General features: G+C 45.7%; 1 pseudogene; it reads right to left on the reverse strand.

Annotated features, from left to right (window-relative positions):
- Nucleotides 1-4,271: 4,271 nt before the first annotated feature.
- On the reverse strand, nt 4,272-5,121 carry LOC113907082 (annotated as a pseudogene).
- Between the last annotated feature and the right edge of the window lie 15,797 nt (nt 5,122-20,918).

The raw sequence follows: 20,918 nt of genomic DNA on the forward strand, positions 1-20,918 counted from the left end.
GGTAGGCTATCCCTTCTCCAGGGAATCTGCCCAACCCAGGAATCAAACTGGGGTCTCCTGCATTGCAGGCAGATTCTTTACCAGTTGAACTACCAGAGAAGCCCATCCCAAGCCTTACCTAACACCTTCATATACATGTTTCCCCTTCAGGCAGAACTGTAGGAACCTTACTGATTTTCCAGGGCAGGTCTGGCAGCTTGGTGTGAGTATCCCTCAGTAAAGGTCATTTGGAAACCCTGGATCTCCATCAGGTAGCTTGTACCAATGGGGGCTGACTGTTGCCCATTTGAATGGTCATTTCCATGTGATTTTGGGGAGTTTGGGGGGTTGGGTTTCCTCTACAACATAGGCTGTGAAGGTTCTTGGGGCTGCACCCTAAATCCTCACACCGAAAGAACTTGGGGCCCAAGGCCCCCTGAAGGGGTTTGTACTTCACATGTGCCTGCAGCATTCTAGGGAGCCAGGGATCTGAGACGGCAAGGTTCCAGAGAGTCTTGGTCATGGTATCTGATTCTTAGAGCAACTGGATTTCTACCTTATTCCAAGCCCTGACTTAATCATTGGAGGGTGTTCTCACTTAAGGCAGAGCTGGAAGGAAAATGACTGCTTAGCTAGCTAGCCACGTTATCTTCCCATAATAGAAAACTGGGAGCCCTGTGGGGTCATTGGAGAGACCTGGATCCCTTTAAGGCAGCAGATCCTAATGGAGACTATCTGTTGTCCATTCCCAGCTGCCGCTTCAGAGTGGTTTGGAGGTGTTTTCTCCCTCCATCCTGGAGGCAATGGAAGGAATGGGGCCGGGCAAACAGATCTGAAGAGCCCTGGCTGTAGAAGACCTGCTGAAAGGGTGTGTGCTGCACATGCGTGTTCAGCAAAGTTCACTGTGGTCAGGGATGTGGCACAGGGTAGGGGTTCAGAAACGTCAGGTCAAAGGTATGGGTTTTTGGGAGAACAAGGCGTCTGCCTAATACCAAGTAACTTACCCATTGGTGCATATCTCCCTTGAACATAGAGTTAAAGAAATTGGACTTCCTTGCTCAGGCAGGACCTAGCTGGATGGACTGGGTGTTCCCTCCAGACTCCTGGAGCCAGGGTGGCTGAGGAGCCTTGGGTCACATTGCATGTCCATTACAAATGGGATCAGACCATCACCATTTTGCAGCTGCTGCTTCAGGGCAACTTGCTGGGACTGGGTTCCTTCTACCCTGGAGGATAGGCAGGTTTTGCAGCCCAGGCCTTGTTCACTGACCTAGAAGAACCATTCTGAAGCAATGTATACTGCGCATGTGCTTGTAGCTCACGTCAGGGGAGCCAAAGATCTGGAAGAGGGTAAAGGCTGGGAAAAGCCATCTCTTAGGGATGGACTGTTGGGTGAATAAGGCATCTATCTAATTACAGTTCCTTGGTCACTGAAGTCCAAGCCTCGGTAGGGTGACTTAAACTCTTCCACATTTATCACAATTAGGTCCTAGATAAACAACCTAAAGGAAATCAACCCTGAATATTCATTGGAAGGACTGGTGCTGAAACTGAAGCTCCAATATTTTGGCCACCTGATACAAAGAGCCTACTCATTAGAAAAGACCCTGACGCTAGGAAAGATTGAAGGCAGAAGGAGAAGGGGACAACAGAGGACGAGATGGTTGGATGACATCACCAACTCAATGGACGTGAGTTTCAGCAAGCTCCGGGAGATGGTGAAGGCCAGGGAATCCTGGTGAGCTGCAGTCCATGGGGTCGCAAAGAGTTGGACACAACTTAGTCACTGAACAACAGACAGACATGATGATAATGGATGGAAATGTTGTGAGCTATGCTAAGATAGGTAAAAACCAAATTGAAAGTTGAGCTCTACATTGATTAATTCACCATAATGTTTTTCCTCATTGTGTCCTCTGTTTCTGGATTTTTTAATCTTTTTAAAAAATATTTATTTATTTATTTTGGCTGTACTGGGTCTTCGGTGCTTTGCGTGGGCTCTCTCCAGTTCCGGGGAGTGGGGACTACTCTTCATTGCGGTGTGCAGGCTTCTCATTGTGGTGCTTCTCTTGTTGCAGAGCATGGGCGCTGGGCATGTGGGTTTCAGTAATAGTGGCGCATGGGGCTTAGTTGCCCCCTGGCCTGTGGAATCTTCCTGGACCGGGGACTGAACCTGTGTTCCCTGCATTGGCAAGTGTATTTTTATCCACTGTGCCACCAGGGAAGTCCTTATTTCCTGATGTTTAGACATAGTTTTATTAATTTTTTCTTGAATATCAAACTTAGTGTGCTTATTGTAGAAAAAAAGAGAATCTTATTTATTAAAAGCTATGCAAATGCTCTCCAAACTCAAAGGATACAGTGAAGGTGACTGGGAAGACTGGAAAGAGAGGAGATTGAGCACAAACCGGTGCAGCATGCTTTTGACTGGGGGACTCTGAGCAAACTCCTGGGCACTCCTAAGGACGAAACTCTTCTTCTAACCCCAATTCTTCTTTGCCGGATCCTGTGAAACAGTGTGGGGGAGTGCAAAAGGCACCACCGTATTGGGAGTAGGGCAGACCTAGTTTGAAACTCTGTTGCTATGGTGAGCATCTTGGTATAATTTTTAAAGCTTGCTGAACTTTTCCCTCCTCATCCATAGAGTAGGGAAAAATAATACTTAATCTGCAGAGTTATTATGAGATTAGAAGGCGAGGATACTTGTCAAGTGCCTGGTACTTTGCAGGTAGTGGGTTTAAAACAGAAAGCAAGTGGATCCAATCTCCTGTCTAATATCAGAGTAGGCACTGCTAGGATATTTTATGGTGGCCTGGCCATGAGATCTCTCGGGAGACTGACTGCCCTCCTTCATTTAGAGCTCCTTAGTGCTTGGGCAGGAGAGTAGTAGCTCCTCTTCTACGAGAGGCTCACATGTATTCAATCACTTCAGTACCCGTCGTCCCAGCAGCACTGAGGCTGAGCTGGGAAGAATTTCCTTCTCCCTTCCACACTCCTCTCCTGGGCTCCAGGATTTGTATCTATTTTTCCCTCTGGACACACCTTCATGTTTAACTAAGCCTGGTTGTTGTTTAGTTGTTCAGTCATGTCTGACTCTTTCATGACCCCATGGACTGTAGCCCACCAGGCTCCTCTGTCCTTGGGATTTTCCAGACAAGAATACTGGAGTGAGTTGCCATTGCCTGTTGTAGGGGATCTTCCTGACCCAGGGATCAAACCCACATCTCCTGTATTGGCAGGCGGATTCTTTACTGCTAAACCAACTAAGCCTGGCTATTTATTGCTTGTTTAAAATCATGGCTTTTGCATGTGCTTTGGGGAGAAGAAGGCATCTGAGAGCCACAGTAGATGCCCCCAACCCCTTAAACTCAAGAGATGCCTGATCTCAGTCCCCTTGCCCTGCACGTGGCTCTCGGCTCTGTCTTTGTGATGTGTCAAACAGGGGCCACTCTTTTTTGTGCCCTTCTGGAGGGGAAGAAGAGTCCTGTTAAACATGTGCAGAACTAGCCCAGGAAGGTAAGGTGACCACATTAGGAAAACAGGGTGACTGTATTTTCAGAAACAGTATGAGGATCCAGGGGCAAAGTAGCTATTTAACCTTCATTTTAAAAAAATTATTTATTTTTGACTGTGCTGGGTCTTCATTACTGTCTGGGCTTTTGTGTAGTTGCGACCAGCAGTGGCTTCTCTTGTTACCGAGCACCGCTCTAGGGTACATGGGCTTCAGAGCACCGCTGATAGCTGTGGCGCATGGGCCTAGTTGCTCTGAGGCATGTGGGATCTTTCTGGATCAGGGATTGAACCCGAGGCTCCTGAATAGGCAGACAGATTCTTTGCCACTGAGCCACCAGGGAAGCCCCTCCACCTTCATTTTTATTGCGAGATGAAGTCAAGTAACTCTGAGTATATAGAGGAGGAATCTGTTTTAGGCAGTTCTAAGGGAGTTGGTGATGGACAGGGAGGCCTGGCGTGATGTAATTTATGGGGTCGCAAAGAGTCGGACACGACTGAGCGACTGAACTGAACTGAAGGGATGTTTACAATGTTTCCCACTAGGGCAGCGCCCCTCACCCCCCGCACAGGCCGGTTAACTCTCTAAGAGTTATACAAAAGGACTTTTAAAATGATTGCTTAAATTTAACCCCCAAGATCTTTGCCATCTCTTGTCTTTACGGGTGGTGTAGGTTTCTTTCTGTAAGAAGCACTTCTGAAGTGGCAAAGAAAATACCACAGAATTAGAGTAAGTTTAGTAAAATTATAAATATTGCTTTCAATCTTCTCATTTTTTTTTAATTAATCACTTGGTATTATCTTTAAGTACAAAGACTTTTCCAATCACATCACATAGAGATCATTTTATCCACTGCTCTGTTTGGCTACCAGTCTCCTATCTCTCTCCTCAGCAATGGTAAGGCGAATATCCTTTCTACAGGGAAGAGAGATTCACCATTTGTTGCCTTTGCCAATAATGAAAATGTTCGAGAGCCATGTGGCAAAGCTGTTGCTGTTTGCATCTTTCAAATGAACCACATCAAAAGAACCTGATGTCTCTCCCAGTTGGCAATCACACCAATTCTTCCCAGGTTAGCACCTCCAGTCACCACGCACAGGTTACCAGTGTCAAATTTGATGAAATCAGTAATCTTGCCAGTCTCCAAGCCAATTTGAATGGTGTCATTCACCTTGATGAGGGGATTGGAGTAATGGATGGTGCGAGCATCATGGGTCACCAGATGAAGGATTCCTTTTGTCCCCACAAAGATCTTTTTTACTTTGCACAATTTATACTTGGCCGCCTCAGGTGTAATATGATGAAAGCAAATGATCCTTGGTGTCACAGATCAAATGAAAATTCTCTCTAGTCTTATCAATGCTGATGACATCCATAAAACCAGTAGGGTAGGTTATATTGGTGTGGAGTTTGCCATTGATGTTAATGAAATGCTGCATGCAAATCTTCATTTCATCTCCTGTTAGGGCATACTTAAACCTGCTCCTTAGGAGAATGGTTAGGGGTAGACATTCCCTCAGCTTGTGGGGACCTGTAGATGGACAAGGGGCAAGCACACCAGGCAGTTTATCCAGCATCCAGTGTTTTGGAGCGGCTGCGTGCTTCGGGTGCTTCTTGGGACCCTGAGCCATGGCTGTGCTAGGCGTGAAAAGAGGCCTGCCTTCTTCCCCATCTTCTCACTTTGCTCAACTATTTCTATTTTTCCATATTATTTTTCCTCATGCATACACATATCTATTTAATTGCAATCAATTTGAATATTATCTTGAAATGTATATTAATTTTATACTATGAAGTCTTCCTCATATTTTATAGACTTTCTATTATAATTTTAATTTCTGTGTAATATTCCATCTTATTTGTATAAATTTGTTAAATCATTATCAGAGTGCTGTATGTATTTAGCTTTTCAACAAATATTTTCAGTGTATGGTATATACTTGGGACTGTACAAGGTCGACCTTTTTATGCTGTAATGAGCAGTTTTGTGCCTATATATTTTTTCTTCTCTTTGTTACTTTAGGGTAGCTTCCTTGGAGTGGGATGACCAGGCCAAAAGCTGTGAATTTTTTCTGACAAACGCTTTGCATTAACAATCCAAAGTGATTGTACTATTATATCATGACAAGCAGTACATGAGTACATTAATTTTGCCCTGTGCTCACTAGCATTAAATGTTATCATTTTTTATGGTTTTTCTAAAAGCATCGTTTCCCACAAAACCCTAAAATAATCAGGAGAAAGCAGCGTTTACTGCCCTGAAGTTGTCCGTTTTCAGGTCATGCTACATGATGGCAATGAGGTTTTAATCAGGTAACTATGCTATCTTTTTATTTTTCTTTCATTGAAGTGTTTTCAGTTGAGGGGAAACGTTCAGCTATTGACTCAGATTCACATCATCCCTTTGCTTTAACACCTCCAACAAGTTCCTTGAAGACAGACCACATGAAGGCAGGGGTGAGCTGATGGTGGGTATGGAGGTGGTGACATGAAGTTGCCCAGTGACTCAAAACAGACCAGCCCCAACTCAGGGAGAGGCCACGTCTGGCACCTGCTGTGAGAGTTTCCCCCCAGCTCCCCCGCACTGGTCCTCCCACTCAAGCGGCTGCCTGCAGGAAGATCTTTGAAAGAAGAGGAAAGAATATCATATTCAATACTTAGAAAAAAGCATGATAGACACGGCTGGCTTCTAAAAATTGCTGAGCTTAATAGAAAAGACTTTTGAAATCTTGCTTGGATCCAGAAATCCTCACCCTGTAGAGCAGCTGATTCAAGATTTTTAAAAATGAATCTTCTCTTGTGGTTCTCTTCTTGCATTTATTCATGCATATTTATTCCCCAGTGTGTTTCAGAAAGGGTCTGGTGCACATTTCCTTTTCTGCAGAGGAAGATTGGAAATTTAAAGAAGAGTCAGGTTTCTCTCAAGCCAGGCAAGGCAGTGGGGAGCTCTGCTGAAGAGATATGGAGCTATGACTTCAGACTATTGCAGGTAAAAGTGAGAAATAGCAGAGAGCTGCAGGCGGATAAGCAGGCTATTGATAAAGACCATATTTTTTTTTTAATTTCTTAAAGAGATTCTGAACATAGGCATCCCTCATTTATTGTGCTTGATTTTATTGTACTCTGCAAATACTGCAGTTTTTACAAATTGAAGATTGCCAGCTCCATGTTATGAAATGATGGTTAACATGTGTTTTAGCAATACCATTTTTAAATTAAGGTATGTACATTGCTTTTTAAGTTCTTTTTAGAATTTTATTTATTTTTAAATTGAAATATAGTTAATTTGGGCTTCCCTGGTGGCTCAGATGGTAAAGAATCTGCCTGCAATGCGGAAGATCAGGTTCAATCCCTGGGTAAGAAAGATCCCCTGGATAAAAGAATGGCAACCCATTCCAGTATTCTTATCTGGAGAGTTCCATGGACAGAGGAGCTTGGTAGGCTACTGTCCATGGGGTCACAAAGAGTCGGACATGACTGAGCAATTGACACATTCACTTTTATAGTTGATTTACATTGGTGTGTTAGTTTCAAGTGTACAGCAAAGGGATTCAATTATTTTTCAGATTCTTTACCATTATAAGTTATCATAAGATACTGAGTGTAGCTCCCTGTTGCTATTCAGTAGATAAGGTATGTACATTGTTTTTTAAGACATAGTGTTCTTGCACACTTAATAGACTTCAGTAGAGTGTGAACATCGGAGAAGGCGATGGCACCCCACTCCAGTACTCTTGCCTAGAAAATCCCGTGGACAGAGGAGCCTGGTTGGCTGCAGTCTGTGGGGTCGCGAAGAGTCGGACACGACTAAGAAACTTCACTTTCACTTTTCACTTTCATGCATTGGAGAAGGAAATGGCAACCCACTCCAGTGTTCTTGCCTTGAGAATCCCAGGGACGGGGGAGCCTGGTGGGCTGCCGTCTATGGGGTTGCAAAGAGTTGGATACGACTGAAGCGACTTAGCAGCAGCAGCAGAGTGTGAACATAATGGGAAACCAAAAAAATTAGTGTGACTGGCTTTATTGCAATATTCACTTTTTTGTGGTAGTCGGAACCAAACCCTCCCCATGTGTGAGGTATGCCTATATTTTGAAGTGGATGCAGTGATCAATTCCTACAGGAAGAAAATACAAGAAATGAACATCATTCTACTTTTTAAAACAGGGAAATTAATTTGCAGGCTCAGGGAAAAAGGTGGATGGAGTGTATTGCCTTTGTGCTAGCTCTTAAGGAAGTATGTGTTGTGCTGGAGAAGACTGTACACCATTTGACTGAATGTTATTGTTGTCAGATGTACCCAGACCTGCTGCAGCAAATAGTAACCCCTTCCAGCCCATGGGATGGTCTCTGTTTGAGGCACAGGGCTCTGTCCTTGACCTTGGCTTTTTCCTGTTCAAGAACATGACTCGACTGAGGAAAGAACGTTATACAGTCCAGCAGATGGGACAAAGCTCAGAGGAACCTAGTAACAGTGATGGCAGGACAGAGATTTGAAAATAATTTTAGTGGCCTGGAATTAAAAACTGAAACTGAAACTAACATGATGAAGTGAAAAACTTCAAAGATTTAAAAAAAGGAATTGTTCAAATATAGAACGAGAACGGTTCCTGGGAAAAGATCTGGGAGTAATGATATGCAGCAGCTAAAGAAATGATGGGGATTCACAGACAGGCAGGCTCTAGATAAGCTTGAAAACATTTGCCTGTGGACACTGGTCCAGCATTCCCAGGCCTGGAGTCCCCTAGAATTTCCATGAGGGACTCAGAGGCAGCAGTGCAGTCAGAGCAGGCCCCTAGGAGGGTTAGAAGGTTTAAGAACAAAGAGAAAGCAAACAATCCACCCCCGACCCTCATATACACAAACCCTACAAAAAATGGAGTATTTTTAAAAAGTGTGAAATATAAAGGGGGACTTGAGAGTTATTCTTAAATCCTGCAATAGATTTTATATAGAAGTGGGACTGACTAGTTTTAGGTGACATTGTACACCAGAACTAGTTCTCTAAACCTCTGTAATCCCATCTTCACCCACTCGGTTCCCAGCAGCTCCTCTAACAAAGCTTCACTGAGTGTCTGGAAAAAATATCAGCCCATCATCCTTTCTCCCATACTCCTCTCCCTGATGTGTTTTTCTTCACAGCACATGTAAGCAACTGAATACTGATATTTACTTGTTTCTGGGCAGCTTTTGAGAGGCAGCATGCCTTGGTGAATGATGCTAGGCAACCGAGTCTGACTTCCTGGTTCAGAGCCCAGTCTTGTTTCTTTCTAAGCATTTGACTTTAGGCATGTTTGTTGGCCTTTCTGAACTCCTCATCGCTTCCATCTCCTCGTCTATAAATGGGAGATCGTGAGCGTACCTGCTTCACAGGTTGAGCTCGTGCTCTGTTTCTCAGTTGTGTCTGACTCTTTGTGACCACATGGACTCTAGCCCGCCAGGCTCCTCTGGCCATGGGATTCTCCAGGCAAGAAGACGAGTGGGTTGGCATTTCCTCCTCCAGGGGATCTTCTGACCCAGGGATTGAACCCACATCTCCTGCATCTCCTGCATTGCATGGATTCTTTACCTCTAGAACCATTGGAGAAGCCCCTCAAAGCATAGTTATAAGCATTAAAAGAGTGTTTTCCTGCAAAGAGCTTAGCTGCATACCCACCTATGTCCTCAAAATCTGTTTTCTGTTCTTGTTTTTCATTATTACCACATAGAAAAGCAGGAACTCTGTTACATTTTAGTCCTATGACAAAGTAAGTGCTCTCTAAAAATTTATTGAGCCAGTAAGTTTAATGGGTGGAAGTTTCAAGCAGCCAGATGGTATTTTGTTGTAAATGGGAAGGAACTTGCCCCAAATCAAAGCTTGTTAAGATCAGAAAGGCTGTCTGGGAGATAATGTATCCAGACACCTGAAATAATGAGGAAGGGGTTGGTGGTCCTTGATTTGGGTGGGGTACAAAACATCTCTGCTTAGAATAGGATGGAGGATCTGTAGTTTCTGAGTGGGGAAGTGATCTGATGATGAGGCAAAGATCATCACTGACTTCATGCCAGATTTGGCTCCTTTGTGGGCTTTCCAGGTGGCCCAGTGGTAAAGAATCTGCCTGCCAAGTAGGAGATGCAGGAGATGTGGGTTCGATTCCTTGGGTTGGGAAGATGCTCTGGAGTAGGAAATGGCAACCCACTCCAGTATTCTTGCCTGGGATCCCATAGACAGAAGAGCTTGGAGGGCTACAGTCCATGGGGTCACAGAGAGTCTGACACAACTGAGCGACTAAACAACAACAACAAGGGTTCCTTTGTGTGTAAATAACACAAACAAACCCTGGGGCTTTCAGCTCACTGGGAAGCTGGAGAAGCAGATTGGCAAACAGGAGGGGACCGGCTTGGTCCTGGTAGGTCAGGAGGCAGGAAGCACAAAATACTTTAATCCTAATTCTGAGTGATATGTCTTCACTGGCTTCTGCAGTGTGAATGGGGTGGATGCTCTCCTATGAAGACCCACAAAAGAGGAAATACCCCCAAGCAGGAAGTAGGTTGGTTGCTGGGGAGTATGGCCAACAGCCCATGTCCCAACCTGTTGAATGTACATCTTCCCAATAAGCTCTGGCGGTGGGAGGACAGTCTTGTTCTGCAGACCTGGGTTATGAAGAGAATTTGTGCTCAATCCCCAGCCAGCAGCCTCTCCTTTGCTATTTCTTCATCTGCCCGTCATCCAGCTTGGTGATGTGCCATGTGTCTCTTCATGGGCCACAGTTGATGCCTCACATGTGGTGACTTGGTGACTGTAACCTTTATGGTCTTGTAACACTAGCAGTGCTTCCCTGATGCTCAGTGATAAAGAATCTGCCTGCAAAGCAGGAGATGTGGGTTCGATCCTTGGGTCAGGGAGATTCCCCTGGAGAAAGAAATGACAACCAACTCCAGTATTTGAGCCTGGGAAATTCCACGGACAGAGGAGCTTGGCGGGCTGCAGTCCATGAGGTCACAAAAGAGTCAGACACGACTTAGCGACTAAACAACAACAAACACTAACAGTAGTCCTGTAATATTCAGAAAAATGATTGCTACCATGTCTGAGACTGCTCCAGATGTCAAGCACTGAGTCTGGCCATTTACATGCACTATGGCTTTAATTTTGGGGGCTCCAAAATCACTGCAGATGATGACTGCACCCATGCAATTAAAAGACACTCCTTGTAAGAAAAGCTATGACCAACCTAGACAGCATATTAAAAAGTAGAGACATTACTTTGCCAACAGAGGTCCATCTAGTCAAAGCTATAGTTTTTCCAGTAGTCATGTATGGATGTGAGGGTTGGACTCTAAAGAAAGCTGAGCACCGAAGAATTGATACTTTTGAACTGCGGTGTCGAAGAAGACTCTTGAGAGTCCCATGGACTACCAGGAGATCCAACCAGCCAATCATAAAGGAAATCAGTTCTAAATGTTCATTGGAAGGACTGATGCTGAAGCTGAAGCTCCAATACTTTGGACACCTGATGTGAAAAACTGACTCATTGGAAAAGACCTTGATGCCGAGAAAGATTGAAGGCAGGAGGAGAAGGGGACTACAGAGGATGAGATGGTTAGATGGCATTACCGACTTGGTGGACAATGAGTTTGAGTAAGCTCTGGGAGTTGGTGATGGACAGGGAAGCCTGGCATACTGCAGTCCATGGGGGTGCAAAGAGTCAGACATAACTGAGTGACTGAACTAACTGACTGACTGCTTTAAATTCTCATATCCTTGAAGAATTTATACTTTTCCTATTTGATAAGTGGGGAAACTGATGCGGATAAAGGTAAAGTAATTTTGCCAAGGTTGTTGAGTGAGGAAATATGAAGCTGGGATTTGTAAGCCTTTGTTGGCCTCTGAGTCTCCCATCATGTAGGCAGCAAACCAAAGGTGAAGAGATCTTCCATCCTTACCTTGGCAAAATGTCAATAGAAGATCTGTCACCTGGAGCTTGGTCTTCTCTAACTTACTTCATTAAGCAAATATATGTACTTGTAAAGAAACTTCTAAATAGTAACCCTGGCCCCTGGCCCAGCCACATAGGTGCATTCAAGTCCCGCAGGCATGGATAGTCTACCCGGAAGAAGGTGCAACTTGAGAGCTGGAGACTGGGAGTGTCCCCTCTCACGTCTCTTCTTGGTCACTGCCTTTCTTTCCCATCCTGGGAAGAACATGCCGTATGGTGTCTGCTCCCTTTCCCTGTCTTGTCTGAATTTTTCTCTTCTCTCCTCTCTTCTTCCTTCTTCTCCCCTCTCATCCTTTCTTTTGTTGTCTTTCTTCTTCTAGCTTAAGACCATTCCTCATCTTGCCCAGATACCTTAGGAAAATCTCCCACATTCCCTAACTTCTTTTTTTGTCTCCTCCTTTTCCTTTTAATTTGCTTAGTTGATTTGTGGACAAAAAAAAGAGGAATCTTATTAATAATAAACTCTTGAATATTGCCACCAATGTATCTGTATAAAGGAAAGGAAAGTTCTAGATCTGAAGTGATATTAGACAACTGGGATGACCAGGATATAAAGTCCTGGAAGTCAGTTTGGAAAATTCACACAAGTGGATTTTATTCTCAAGCACAGGAATTCAATGAGTAAAAACATTCAGTGGTGGGCTGTGAGCTGAGACCAGGAAGGCAGAAAAATAATTCAATAAGAATATTCCATGCCCTTAAGGAACTCTCCATCTAATTTTACTCATTATTTAGAATCACTTTTGGGTACTAATTTCTTATATCACACACACTCATGCCTCTCCCCCAGTGGTTTTTCTTTTTGCTAATGTGTACCATTTCAGCTATGTAGTGGGATAGAAATGTTTTATAGGTGGTTTTGGAACCTAGCCATCTTTTATAAGAAAATAATTCTATGGGGAAATGGATTTTTAGTTTGCAAAAACTGAGTTAAATGCAAATGGGGCACTATTCCTTCGTAGGTGGGGGTTGACTACCTGTCAGAGTGTTGTTTGGGCGTTTCTCTAAGTCATTAGTGTGACTTGTGGCCAAAAGGAATCTGTATCTGGCACCATCTGGTATCTGGAGGTAAAGGAAGTGCTGCTCTCAACATTTATTCTAAGATTTGACCTTAGTATGATACCAAGAAAGCCCCAAGTTGGAAATGATACCCAAAGAGGTAGATACAGGTTTCTGAATGGGTCCTGTTATCTCCACCAGCCATTGGCATTGAACTTTGGCTTTTAGCTTTCTGCCCATCCTCCTGTCACCCTTCCTGACCCCTGCCACTCTTCGTCTGTCTGGGACACTTTACCACATCAGTAAGCCACTCTGTCCACGGAAGTCCAGTGGTGGTCTGGGAATGGATGCTGCTGTGGGGAGACTGGGGTACAGGGCCACTGGGAATCTTGGTTTTCCACTGACAATTGAGGGAAGATGCAGGTGAAATGACATAAGGGCTTTGTTGACTGTGGCCAGTGTGGTTATGATGGTGATGATTACACATGATGGAAAGCTTATGCTGGAGAAGAAGGGGAAGGAGGAGGTGAGTGCTCAAGTCTTCTATTCCTGGAAGTCATGAAAGGAGCAGCAACACTGCATACTTCAGAATAGGCAGTCAGGGGAGTCCGTTTAGCTGGGTCCACAAGGCCAGACTGGACGTACATTGGGCAGAAGGTCCAAAGAGAGGTAGGCCAGTTTGATAGACTCTTCTCTTTTGCATTTCCTTTCAGATTTGATATATTTTTTAACATCAGTGATGAGACCAAGGCTTTGTGAAGGTATGAGGTATGAGTCAGTAGAGAGAAGAGAATTAAGAACATGTAGATTTCTCCTTGGAAAGGCCCTCAGGTGCACAAGGAAGGGGACTAGGTAGTTGCTTGTGAGTCTATCAGCAAACTCTGACATCCTGGCTTTTGAAAGCTACCTTTGTGGTTGATGAACCAGAACACCCTAGATATTATCACTGGCATCTAACACCCTTGTCTGAGCACTCATGAATGCTTAGAAGATGTATGATTAAGTCAGCAAATTACTTATTCAGCCAGTGTTCACTAAATGCTAGACTTCACTGGTGGTTTAGATGGGAAAGAATTCACCTGCAATGCAGGAAACCTAGGTTCAATCCCTGGGTTAGGAATATCCCCTGGAGAAGGGAATGGCTACCCACTCCATTATTCTTACTTGGAGAATTCCATGGACAAAGGAGCCTGGCAGGCTATAGGCCATGGGGTCACAAAGAGTCAGACAGGGCTGAGAACTAAGCACACACACTCAACTTACAGATGAAGAAACTGAGGCCCAGAGAGGCAGGAAATCTGTCCCACAGGTCAGTGGGATGGCCAGGTCTCCGATCCCATCAGTGGTCCACGATTCCTTCCCTTAGCATTGCAGGGTTCTGTGCTCTTTGGAAAACTGCCATTCTGAAGATGAGATTCAAGTCTGTTTGTTGTTGCCACCTCTTAGTCAACCAGACTCAGCTTGCACCCCTTCCCCGTGGCTCTGCTCCCCTCCCCCACAACCTGCAACCACCCTGCTCATCCTTCTGGAGTTAGGATATCCTTGGAAGAAACGAACCCTCCTCTTGGCACTGAGAGCTGTGTCCAAGCAGTGGGTGTATCTGGAATAATTGGGGGCTTGAGAATATGGCTGAGGATTGATGTAGCATACAACTCAGACATCTGTTCTTTCATCAGATATTCACTGAGCACCAACTAGGTAATAAGTATCATGCAACAGGCTGAGATGATTGGTTAGTTTTTAGGCTAACAAGAAATACGCAATTAGAATGCAGCCTAGGAAGTGCCACGAGGTGAAAAACAGGAGCCATATGAACACAGGAAGAAGCCATCAAACCCAGTGTGGGCAGGGGATGAGCAGAGTCATGGGCACTTAGGCCAAGATTTAGTGGGGACAAACTTTCCAGGCAGAAGAAAAGCCCAAAACAGGTGAGGTTAGGAGGGAGATAGAGACAGAGATGGGAGGGATATTCAGGGTCTGCACAAGGCTCAGTGTCTGAAGCTCTGCCTGCTGGTGTGGGGCTGTGAGATGAGAAAGGTCAGTGGAGCAGATAGTGAAGACTCTTTGAGACATTTATGGAACTTGGGTTTTAAATGACAGGTAGTGGGGAGCCATTCCTCTTATTTAATAAAAACTTAGAGAAGACTTTGTGCCAGATGTTGTTCTAAGCGCAACATTAACCTCAATCATTCCTTCAAGCAGTTCTTTAAATTTTTTTTTTATTCATCTATTAATTTATTTACTTTTGGCTGCACCGGGTCTTTGCTGCTGTCCAAGGGTTTTCTCTGGTTGTGGTGAGTGGGGGCTACTGTACTTTGGTGGGCAGGCTTCTCACTGTGGTGGCGTCTCTTGTTGCAGAGTCCAGGTTCCAGGGCCCAGGGGCTTCAGTAGTTGTGGTGCATGGGCTTAGCTGCTCCACGCATGTGGGATTGGCCTGAACCAGGGATCAAACCAGTGTTCCCTGCTTTGGCAGGTGGATTCTTAACCACTGGACCACAGGAAAGTCCTCGAGCAATTCTTAGTGAGACAGATACTGCTACAAAACCCATTTTACAGATGAGGAAACCAATGCCAAGAGAAGTGAAGTCACTTTCTCAGGATCCCCCTGGGTAGTAATGAGAGAGTCGGGGTTTTAAACCAGGCAGTCCGGCTTCAGGGACCATGATCTTAGCCATTGTGCTCTGTGATCTCGTTTATGGGTTTTTAAGCAGAGAAGTGTCATGACCAGACAGAATTTTGAGTGGGCCCATGTCTGCAGTGAGGGAAGACCCGCCAGTGAGGAACAGGGCCTGAAGAGCTGCTTGGAGAAAGGTGGGTGTGTCTGTGACCACCCAGAAGTGCTGTCCCTGAGCCTGGAGGTCGCAGTTGCTCCCTCCACAGTGTGGACACGGAGCATCTCTTGACAGTGTCCTGACTATCACCATTAGGTAAGAAACAGACACATCTTTGGGATGTTAAGGAGAGAGCAACAGACATGAATAAGGAGAGGAGGGACAATGATAGAGTTAGATCACTGAACCGACTGCCTCCTGAGGGCTTGGTGGAAAGCTAGGGAAGGGATCAGGTAGGCAAAAAGTAGGAGGGAGTGACATAGAGAGGGGTAGGTCTATCAATAGTCCATGAACCCAGGTGGTGCGGAGGACTCCTCCGGGGATTCCCAGGGGGGGCGACTCAGAGCACAGTCCCAATATGATCAGGACCTAGAAGATCCCACAGCCGCAGCGAGGGGAAGTGTGGGAGGTCAGCCGTTGTAGGTGAAGTCAGCCCTTCTGTCCGCTGTGAGAGCCAGGCGGAAACTGGACCGCCTCTGCCCAGCTCAGCTGTGCACTCCATCCACAAAAGGCTGTGTGATGCATCCTCATCTCTGCTCCTGGCCTGGCCCCTCAATGGGCTGCTCCGCTTCTGGGTCAGAGCCTCTAGGGAGAGTAACTCAAGCAGATAGTGAGCTGGGAGCAGACAGGAGCTCCTCCAATCTCGGTTGACCTGCCAGTGTCCAGCTTTGTCTATTCACCTGGAAGGCATCCCTCTTTCCTGCTGTGTGAAGGGAAGTGGAAGTGGAAGCTTTAATTGCCCAGTCATGTCTGACCTCTTTGCGACCCCATGGACTGAAGCCAGCCAGGCTCCTCTGTCCATGGGATTTCCCAGACAAGATTACTGGAGTGGGTTGCCATTCTCTTCTCCAGAGGATCTTCCCGACCCAGGGATCAAACCCAGGTCTCATGCATTGCAGGAACACTACTGTCTGAGCCACCAGGGAAGGGGCAATAGAGAAAAATGGCCGAATGGGCCTGACCCAAGAGGCTGCCATTTGTCAACCTGCACAGCCCCAATCCCCTAACACCTGGCACAATACTAAGCATGACATCGTACTCGATAAGCATCAGTGAATGGATGGATGAATGCCTGCAGTGTGTGTAAGTCTGGCTCAGTCCAGTTTATAGCTGGGGATATTGAAGACACCAGGGATAGACAGATATGAGGGCTCAAGGATGTATCTAGAGTTTTGCATTTGGAAACCCAGACCGTGGAGGACTTGACTGGACATCATTCCTGCTAGGGGAAGGGTACAATTGCTTCTGAGGCAGGCCACTGTCCTCATCATTTGGAAACCTCTGAAATACTCTCCCTTTTCAAACAGAGAGAAGTGACCTGTTACTTAGGGTTAAAAGCCCACTTTGCAAGAAAACTCCGAAGAGTTGCCGAGTTATGGTGGGGAGGGTGGAGGCTGTCCTTGCCTCCCTCCCCGCTGCTGCAGGCTGACTCACTCTCTGCGGCAGACAGATTGCGTCTTGCGTGGGGGCGGCTCTGCAGAGCTCAAAGCTGTTCCCTGAGAGTTATAGGGATTACAACCTGCTGCAGGGAACAATTGTTCTAAATGTGTTCTTTTAATGATACTTTATTTTTATGATCATTTCATTAATGGGTTCCTCAGAGGAAACAGCAGGTCCCACTATCTTCGGAAAATCATTTGCTTTTCTCCTTGGGGGCACTTGGTCTATTGGCTCTGAATTTTAAACCCTGCAGTGTCAGGTCAGGCCTGACTTTAAGTGCCTCTGTGTCTGGCATAAGTCCCAGGCTAAAATCCCTTTGTAAGGCTGTTGTCTTGGGATCAGCATCTCTGGGCGTTCTTCCCCATGGCAGATGGTATCATCCTTGGGTCTGATGACTTAGCAAGGCCTCCAGAGAGGTATACTGGCTCATTATCATCAGGCTCTGTCAGGACAGAGAGCTGACAGCCGTCAAGGCCTCCAGGGCAACGAGAAGGAGCAGATATCGTGGGCGTGATTTTTCCAGGTACCCAGGCCGAAAGAGCTCACCCAGACCTGGCTGGCAGGGGCTCTCACTGCTTGCACACTCACCCCTTAACCCTAGATAATTGCTTTTGGTTCCATTCTGTGGGAGATGTGGGCATAGTGAGCTTTCTAACCATCCCCAGTTTGCAAAGCCCTGGTAGTGTGCCGTGGCCGCTGGTAAAGCAGGAGCCATTCACGTCAGTGTCTGTTGTGTGAATATGAATGGGAGAGGGCTCTCAGAACAGCCAGAGCTACAGTGAGTATTACTAGGAGGCAGGCTGCAAGGAATGCCCAGCTGGCTTGTTGCTGCTGCTGCTGCTAAGTCGCTTCAGTCGTGTCCGACTCTGTGCGACCCCATAGACGGCAGCCCGCCAGGCTCCGCCGTCCCTGGGATTCTCCAGGAAAGAACACTGGAGTGGGTTGGCATTTCCTTCTCCAATGCATGAGAGTAAAAAGTGAAAATGAAGTCGCTCAGCGTGTCTGACTCTTCGAGATCCCATGGACTGCAGCCCACCAGGCTTCTCCGTCAATGGGACTTTCCAAGCAAGAGTACTGGAGTGGGGTGCCATTGCCTTCTCCGAGCTGGCTTAATCCAGTGCAATTCAACAACTGTTTGCTGGCTGTCTGCTGGAGGCCTAGGGCAGAAAAGTAAGGTAAACCTGGCTTCTAGGAGCTCACAGACTAGCAACTGGTTCCCAAAGAATTTGATTAAAGTACCAAGAGTTCAGTGTCCTGACATATGAAGTGGCGGTGCGTGCATGCGTGTGTGCTCAGTCACTCAGTCATGTCTTTGCGACCCCATGGACTGTAGCCTGCCAGCCTCTTCTATCCATGGGATTCTCTAGGCAAGAATACTGGAGTGCATTGCCATTCCCTTCTAAAATGGAGATAATAAAAACTTAATGGTGGTCTTGGGAAGATTTAAAGGAATACTGCATATAAATTAAACCATTTCGTATGTGGCCTGGCACATAGTCATGCACATTACTTGTTGAAGGAATCAACGAATAAAGATGAATCAAAGAGACATAAGTGGATCAAGCATGCATATCTTGCAGATTGCTATGAAGTCTAAACTGGCATCTTAGCCCATTCCCAGATGGGAGGTAAGAGAGGTTAGTTTGGGAAGGGACTGACCTATTATCCAAGTCAGGCACAGTTGAAATCATCACAGAGGGAGTGCCAGGTTGGACTGGAGACACAAAGTCAGAGTGTCATGAGACCAGGGAGGCCTTAGCTGACTATTGGCTTCCAGAGTGCAGTGTGGATGGGGGTCAGAGAGGAAGGGCAGGGTGAAGGGAGTGTCTACAGAGAGGGTGAATGGACTTGGAGGCATGAGGCCCTACCTGCTGGGCTATCATCTCTGTTGGAGGCGTGTTTACATGAGCTGGCCTTGTCTTTCAAGGTAGGTAGAGGAAGGAAGCTCCCGCCTGGAGGTGTTTACATTCATCTCTAACTCCTGATTCTGAGCACATGGTGGTGATTTAGTTGCTGAGTCACGTCTGACTCTCATGCAACCCCATGGACTGTAGCCCACCAGGCTCTTCTGTTCATAGGATTTCCCGGGCAAAACTATTGGAGTGGGTTGCCAGTTCCTTGTCCAGGGGATCTTCTTGAGTCAGGGACCAAACCCACATCTCCTGCACTGGCAGGAAGTCTCCTGCCAGTTGTCATGTATAGACCATAACGAAGGACCATAAAGAAGGCTAGGTGCCAAAGAGCTGATGCTTTCAAACTCTGGTGCTGGAGCAGGCTTTTGAGAGTCCCTTGGACAGCAAGGAGACCAAAACATTCAATCCTAAAGGAAATCCACCCTGAATATTCATTGGAAGGACTGATGTTGAAGCTGAGGTTCCAGTACTTTGGCCACCTGATGTGAAGAGCTGACTCATTGGAAAAGACCCTGATGCTGGGAAAGATTGAAGGCAAGAGGAGAAGGGGACGACAGGATGAGATGGTTGGATGGCATCACTGACTCTACAGACAAGAGTTTGAGCAAACTCAGGGAGATAGTGAAAGACAGGAAAGCCTGGTGTGCTGCAGTTCATGGGGTCACAAAAAATCAGACTCGACTTAGGACTGACCAACAACAACGCCTGCATTTCAGGCAGATTCTGTACCAACTGAGCCACCAGGAAAGCCACAGTGTTAAATTAATACCTACCTATTGAATAGAATCTTGTTTCCCTTCTACTTCTTCTGCTGGTTCTTAGCATAGTGTAATAGTTCAGAGCGGGGACTGCAGGGCCAGGCCGCCTGTGTGTATATCTGCTCGACCACTTAATAGATGTGGAGCCTTGCTGGGCAATCTCTCTTGGACTCAGTTTTCTCATTTGTTAAATATGAAAAATATCTCATAGGGATATTATGAGGATTGGATGATTTAGCATAAGTAAAATGCCTAGAATAGTGTCTCACACATTCTTAATTCTCTATAACTTTTAGGCATCACTGTTACTGCTTTCACCATTGAAATAAAGAGCTATGGGATTCTGGTGGATAACCAACTATGGGAGTCCTGATTTGGAAGAAGGACCTTTGGATCTAATTCCGTATTACTGTATCCTAAGGCCCAGGGCCTAGCACATAGTAGGTGCTCAGTAAATATTGTTATTTTCAACTGTGTAGAATGGAGTTGCTGGGGCAGAGAGGGGAAGGGTTAATTTTGAATTTCTGCTGGATCTGCTTCTGTGACTTGAACCTTCATCTTGCCACTTTTGCAAGCACACTTAATGGCCTGCCTCAGGGAGATAACATGAGCCGCCCACCTGTGAAGGAAGGTAAAGAAGAGACACTGACACATTCTCCTGCCTGAGGATTGCCTTTCTAGGGCACATTTGCAAGGACTGAACAGTCTTTTTACTTTGTTTCCCACCTCCCCCAACTTCTCTTCCGTAAAAGAACTGGCAGCCAGGCCCTGACAAGATGGTTATTTTGAGGCGCTAGTTTGCCGCCTTCTCGGTCAACTGGCTGCCGAATAAAGTCCCTTCCTTATCCCAACACCTCCTCTGGGATTCATTGACTTACCTTGCGGCCAGCAGAGCAAGCTCCTTCAGGAAAGTGAGGGTTTGGGACACAGGCATGGTTGGGATCCTTGAGCAAAAGATTTGGGGTCTGACCAGAAATGGGAAGTTGGGAAGGCAAGGGAGAGGGACGAGTCAGAATGACTCTGACCGGGGCCAGCTCCATACTTGTGTGGCTGAAATCTGAGTTTGGGTCCGTGTTCAGCTTTTTACTTTGGATAGGATGGGAATTGGGATGGGGATAAATATTTCTCATCGTCTAGTATCTTATCTGTAAAGTGGATATGATAATACCAAAAATATTTCCTCCTTTTCTGGGTTTGTTAGTGAGCACCAAGTGAGACTATATCTCTGAAGGTGCTTAATCAACTCAAATGCCATGAAAATATTGTGGCTAGTATAATTTTCCATCTAGTTGAGACTTTGATTCTCCAGCATGCCCTCAACTTTTCCTTCTCAGGGATATTTTCGTTTTCATAGATGGTCTAGAAAAAAAAGTCAAAGGAATGAATGGTCAATGCTGAAATACTACTTTTATGCAAGAGAGACTTGTGATCTTTTTTTTTAATTGAAGTATAGTTGATTTACTATATTGTGTTAGTTTCTGATTATAGCAAAGTGATTCAGTTTTATATA

Source organism: Bos indicus x Bos taurus, chromosome 16 (genome assembly GCF_003369695.1).
Source record: "Bos indicus x Bos taurus breed Angus x Brahman F1 hybrid chromosome 16, Bos_hybrid_MaternalHap_v2.0, whole genome shotgun sequence".
NCBI lineage: Eukaryota > Metazoa > Chordata > Mammalia > Artiodactyla > Bovidae > Bos > Bos indicus x Bos taurus.